Source organism: Kryptolebias marmoratus, linkage group LG16, assembly GCF_001649575.2.
Source record: "Kryptolebias marmoratus isolate JLee-2015 linkage group LG16, ASM164957v2, whole genome shotgun sequence".
Lineage (NCBI taxonomy): Eukaryota > Metazoa > Chordata > Actinopteri > Cyprinodontiformes > Rivulidae > Kryptolebias > Kryptolebias marmoratus.
The window spans coordinates 238,736-245,261 of record NC_051445.1 but is presented as its reverse complement, the minus strand read 5'-3'; the positions used below and the strand labels follow the sequence as shown (position 1 = coordinate 245,261).

General features: G+C 43.5%; 1 protein-coding gene across 5 annotated transcripts in view; it reads left to right on the top strand.

The window, feature by feature from the left end:
- col6a4a (collagen, type VI, alpha 4a) overlaps positions 1-6,526 on the top strand; it is a 45,312-nt gene that overhangs the window by 1,379 nt on the left and 37,407 nt on the right. For all 5 annotated transcript variants that reach the window (XM_037980086.1, XM_037980084.1, XM_037980082.1 and 2 more), the window contains exon 2: positions 3,849-3,911. The gene's annotated coding sequence lies outside the window, so the exon portion shown is untranslated. The remainder of the gene's footprint in view (positions 1-3,848; positions 3,912-6,526) is intronic.

Here is a 6,526-nt window from a genome sequence, read left to right as displayed (position 1 = left end):
CCTCCTCCTCCTCCTTCATCCCTCCTTCACCCCCTCCATCTCCCTCCTCCTTTTCCTCACTTCTTCCCCCCTCCTCACCTCCTTCATCCCGCTCCTCTCCTCCTCCTCCCTCCTCACCTCCTTCATCTCCCTCCTCCTCCCCCTCCTCACCTCCTCCTCCCCCCTCCCTCATCTGTTTTCGATTGGATTGAAGTAAAAGTCCCCCCAGTTTCAGGACTTTATTCTCCTGCAGTCATTTCCTCTTCTTCCAGTTTCCACCCTGAGTCTGAGGCTTTCAGGACAGCTGAAGGTTCTGCTGCCTCTCAGGTTCTGTTGGTTCTGTTGGTTCTGCAGAAGAGGAAGAGTTTTTCTGTAAACTTTTAGTTTAGATTTCCTCCTTTGTGAAGCAACACTTGTCTTATCAAACCACGGCGCCAAATCAGATTTATTTGGCAGCTCCAACATATTTCTGTAATTATAAATCCCCGTCTCGTTGAGGATCTTTGGAATTAACAACATCTGCTGTGATTTAAATCACTGCAACTCTGCCTGTCACTTCACATCTTTATTTTGGAGTCTGAAGCTCTCTGCCTGCTGAGGCTCGACTCTTTGTTGGCTTTTATCAGACTTCTCAATCTGAGGACTGAAAACTAAAGGTGTAAAGCAAAAAAAAAAACAGAAACAAGACTTTACAATCCTAAATCTGAAACGTTTAAAACACGCAGATGTAATAAAAGTAAGAATTCATTCATTTCTTTTCCCTGTAAGTTCAGACGGGATGAATCAGAGATATTTCCTGTTTTTTTTTTATTAGCTTCATTTGTTGACATCCATCCGTTTCATGTGGTTCTGTCAGCTGTTGATGGATGATGGTTCTTGTTACGGCGCTAAGGAGAACCAGAAGTTGTTGGTTCTCCTTAGGGAGTAAACTCCAGGACCTTTATGTGAGAATAAATCATTTCTTTAAAGTTTGAAACTGAATCTGGATCAGATTGTGGTCTGGTCTTTGTTTCGGTCTCAATAAGCTCCTGCAGCCAGTTTGTCCCACACTTCAGCTGATCTGAGATCAGCTTGTTTCATGCTTTCAGTCCCTTTTCATTAAGTGTTCACACCAATCCTTGTCTGCTGTGGGAGCCTTGTTTGGTCACAGTTTACTTCTCACATGTTTAGTCGTTAGCAGGGAAAGTCCACGGATGTTCAGATTAGGATCAGGATTGACTGCAGCTCCCGTCTGTGTCGGGCTCCTCGGCTCGGATCAAGCTGCCAGATTTTATGTGTGACACAATAATCTGACTTTATTTTCCACTAAATCAGTTGCAGACATTCAGGGGGAGAAGAGAAGTGTCGTGTGTCTGAAGGAGCTTTAAGGCAGCAGGTGAACATCTCCCAACGTTCTCCGGTCGATGTCCAGCCAGGTCCAAAAACTAACGAGTCAACAAGTGGTCCGAGTCCGCCTGTCGTTCTTTCTGAAGATTCAGTCATAAAGGTGGGACAGCGTTACTAGCCATGTATGTAAACGTAGGCTGTGAGGCCAGGGAGATACCACCTTCTCTGTAGTTTACAAGTTTGATAACATTTAAAGGTCAGCTACAAACATGAGATATCTGAGGGCAAAATGAGACGGAAAGGAACCTTTCATCAGCTGTCCTGATTATTCTGGGATGTTTGTAGGCCTATTTGGATGAATTAAAACAAACGAATTCAGAAATCATTGGTTCCAGATGTTTACCAAAGGTCAAAGGTTAAGAGTAAGTGCAGCTGTGCAGTGATCCGGAGGCGCTGAAAGTGACGGCAGCAGCTCAACAACAGAAAGACGTCAGATCTGTAACCCAGCTGACAACCGCCTGCAAGGTCCCCTGCAGCTCCGTCCTCCAGCTTCAGGGTGTTCCTGGTCTGTCGAAGCTGTTGCTTCTCTCGTTTTAGGGATTTTACCTTCGTCTAGGCCCAGCGTTGTTCTGAGAGAAACGGTTTAACTCCTGAAGAGTCCTGAACCAGCCGGTTGGAGACAGTTTCATGCTTCGTCTGCAGCTGAACATCAGCTGAACATCAGCTGAATGTTTGCTCGGATCACATCAGGTGTTCCCGTGGTTCAGGTTCATCTGCAGGAAGCAGCTCTCCACCGGGCTGATATCTGATGGGCTTTTCCTGTTTATCGTCTCTGAAGGATGAAAGTTTGGGTCAGGCAGGAAGTCCCATTGCTTCTGTGTACTTTCTGTAAACACTTTATACTTTCTGTGTAATTCTACTGATGGGTTGGGACAAACACTGTCAGAGGAGCTTAGTCCGAGGGAAAAACCTGAAACTTTCAACTCCAAAGATGGAATTTCTCTGATCTAAAAGGAACTTTAGATTGTGGTTCTGTTTGCAGTTCTGTAGAAGTTCTGTAAACAGAGACCCAAGGAGAGGAAAATCAGCTGCATATCATTATAAATAATTGTTTTAGGTGTAAAACCACATTCACAGCTTTTAAAACAAAGATTAAAATGTTACAAATAGAAATAAATTCAATCTGGTGAGTTTTGGACAAAAAAGGAACAATGTGTCGGATGCTTTGTCTAACTCCACAGAAACAAAGAAGTTCTTTCTGAGCAAAGATGGCGTCTTAGGAGCTCTTTGTTGGCATAAAACCTGCTCACAGAGCTTCCACAGCTCTCTCCAGATCTTCATCGTGTGGCTCCTCATCTTCAGTTGCTCCAACTCTGAACATCAGTCTTGTTCTTACAGATTGGCACCAACACACTTCTCCTCAGGGATGTTTTCCCTCTCAGAAATGTCCTTGAATCATGGAGTCAGAACCTCTCTGCCATCTCTCTGAGACATGTCCATCCCTCCTCAGGTGTCATCAGGTCCAGCTGCCTTCCTCTTCTTCATCCTCACTAACCTTCTCCACTTCCTGGTCCACAGTTTCTTTGACCTCTACTCTTCTTATCTAAACCACATTAACATGATGGAATTACTGAACAACTTGTTCTACTGATCCAACAGCAGATGGTCAGATCTTATCAACCACACTTTCTTCTCTAAGTTAAAGATGGGATGAGAGGCAGATGACTTTCCCTTCAGTAAAAGTACAATATTAGATGACTAATTACTGAAAACCATCTGGATGAACCTCAGAACTGAATTCATTCGTTCATCTGTTTATAACTGAGAAATAACAGCTTCCTCGTACATTTAAAAAGAGATGGTGTTTCTGTTGAAGGTTCGTCTCTTCAGTTTTTTTCCACTCCAACCTCAGGTCCTCTACCAGAGGCCTGGGTTCTTCAGGGTTCTCCTCAGGATCTCAGCTGTTCCTAGGACTGTTCTTCTGGACAGAGATCTCTGAGGTGGTTCCTGGGATCTGTTGGAGAACCTCTTCCAGTTTGGGGGTCCGATGACCTCTGGTACCACTGAGGCCTTGACTCTGTTTCCTCTCTCAGCCCTTGGTGTTTCTCCAGCTTCTTCCTGATGTTACAGTCTCTTGGACTGCTACATCTATCACCACAGTGTCTGGTTGGTCAGCCATCAGCTGTTAGTCAGTCTGGATCTGGAAGCTTCACAGGATCTCCACCACCTGGAGTCTGTGACTGTGGGGCTTCCAGTCCAGACTCGCACAGATGTTCCTGTTCTCTGTTCCAGCTGTTTGGTTTTGGTGTTCCATGTTTCTTTGCCTCCATCTTACATCCTGCTGGATTGTCTGAGGGACATCTTTACTCAGCCTGAATCTGGGAAATCTGAGATGTTGTCTCTTTTTATTTGTTTTATTATTTACTGTCAGTCCATCAGGGACTGCAGATAAAATAAACCATGTAGTTTATTTTACTTTAATCTGAAGTCTCTCTGGACTGTCTGTTCTGGATCGTAGTTAATGTTGCTTCTTTCTATCCCAGGACGTCACGGTCTCCTGTTGTCCCCCTGAAGTCCTCTCGAGCCGGACCCTGAACCTGACCCAGGTACTGGTTTCACTTAAGTCCTTTATTCAACAGATAGGTGGACAGAAAAAAAAAGTAATGTCTTTTATTACAGATTGTGTTTTAATGCAACCTGTGATGGAAACTGCAGCAAAACCTAAAAAACTTAAATTACTTTCAAACACGAGTCGTCAGATTTAACGAGGCGGATCTCAGTCTCTGATGGTTTGAAGGAAATGTTTTAACTTTTATTATTTTAATGTTTTCAGGCACATTAAAACATTATTCAGGTTGGAAACCATGATTTGCATTAAAACGTTTTTGGATGAACAGCATCAGAATAAACAGCAACTTTATTAAAGTGTAGAAATGTTTTCCTGTTTTCTGGCAGCCAGATGCTTCCTGCTGTTTAAAGATTTAAATTCTGTAAAAACAGACTCATGTTCCAACCCAGGCAGAAAGATTCAGATATTTCCAGAGAACTGTTGTTTGGAGATTTGAGTTCTGTTCAGACTGTAGATTCAGAACATCTGGGTTTTCCTCGGACCCGATCGGAGTCTCAGAACCGCTGCTGGTCGCAGCTGTGGAGCCGGAGGTTCTGGTAAATACCTGACGTCCTCTCGCCTCCTGTTTGTGTTTCTGAATCATTACGCTTTATTGGATCGTCTTCTTCGGTGCTTTGTTTGGTGTCCGGCTGCTGCTGCGGGTTTTAAAACCGTATTCTGGGTCTTTATCTACGACTGAAGTGCCGATTTGTGGATCAGTTGTCTGAGTTCCTTCATATAAAACTGTTCAGGATGTTCTTTTAGTGTGAAGTTTCCTGCAGAGAAACATCAGCAACATTTTAATTTAAGAATCTTTCTCCTCTTTTCTTTCTCTTGGCCCAAGTGTCAGTGTTTGTTCTTGAGGTTTTTTTTCTGTTCATTAGAGATTAATCCAAAAGCCCAAAGAAACAGAGAAGCTGCTGAGGAACAGGAGGAACAAAAACTCAAATGTTTAAACTTAAGAACACGTCCAGTTCAGGGTCCAGACTAAACAAACATGCCTTCTCCTTTCTTATCTCATGAGAAACACTGAGCAGCTTCTCACATTGGATTTATAATTTACATCCCAAACTTAGAAAATATTCAACATTTGTGACTGAAAGAGAGAACAAATGAAGAAGCAGCTCCTCCTCATCATTGTATGACTTTATTGAAGCCACTCAGAGGCGTCTCTGGTCAGAAACAAACAATCAACAACCTCACATGACTCGAACTCTCATTGCTTCTGGGTTTATAATAAAACGATTAACAGAAAACCTCAGAGTCTTTTGTGAAGCGGCCATTTTCCATCTGTTTTCTGCCATCTATCCGTGGTCGGGTCGTGGTGGTACCAGGTCCAGGAGGGAACCCCAGACCTCCCAGACCAGGGAGAGAAAAAAGGCCCGATCAGATGAACCTCCTCAGGAGGAGCAGCTCCTCTCTGAGGCTGACAGAAGAAGCTCATTTCAGCTGCTTGGATCCAGGATCTGGTTCTCTTGGTTCTGATCCAGACCTCAGGAGGGTAGGTGAGGTTCTGGCCCAGTGAGTTCGGAGCTCAGCTCCTTCTTCACCACGACAGACCGGAGCGACGCCGTTATCCGGCCGCTCAGCTCCTTTCATGTTTTACTCCTACGTTTAATGAAACGTAGCTGCAGAAGGTCAAAGAAACTCAGGAGGAACTCTGTCAGCTCAGATGTTCCTCTGCAGGAGACCCAAACGAACAGGAAGTCCTTCTGATATTGTTTCATTTAAACTGAATGACAGTCCTGATCCGAAGCAGAACTTCTGATCCAGTCTTCTTCTTCTGAATCAGCGGTTCTTCAGACTCTCTGAAAGTTTGGAGTTTGTCTTTAGATTTTGGCTCCTTTTTCTGACAGATGAGATGTTTTTAAATCAGATCTTTGGTCTTAGTTCCCAGGAGCCTGTCACACACAGACACACTCTGTTCCCACTTCCTTAGTTTTACAGTTTGACAGAAAATATGGTTTTAGCTCCAGCAGGAAGCAGTGAAGGCATGATGAGCAGCTGAAGGATGAAGCATCTCTCTTATTTCCTGTTTCTTAAAGATGAATTTCAATGATTTTAGATCTGGAACTTCTCCTTTTATCCTCCATTTGTTCTGTTTTCCTACATGTAAGTGTAAAATATTACTTTCAGAAAGCCGTGATGAGTTCTCTTCCATAAACGTCCTAAACTGGAAAACAGAAAGCTATATAATTAATAATATATAATTATTGTTTTAGTTCCTTTTTCTTCCAGTGACTTCACACAGAATGGCTGTTTGGATTTAGGACTTTCCTCTGTGTTGTATATCTTTAATTTATTGTATAATGTAGTCATATAACAACATGTACATGAGACTCAAACACAATCAGAACCAGCTGTTGTTTCTGGAAGCCTTGAACCGTCTCCTGTGGAATGACAGATGTGAACGGGTTTGTTGGCCCGCTCAGATCCAAGATCAACCGGGTTCTGTTTGTCCTCAGTTCTGGTCCAAACATTACAGGCCATTTACTTTTTATACAGTCTGACCTGCAAATACCTGCCTCAAACACAACAAGCAGGGGAGGAAACAGGGTCCATCAGGGTCCATCAGAGTCCATCAGGGTCCACCAGGGTCCACATCAGGGTCCA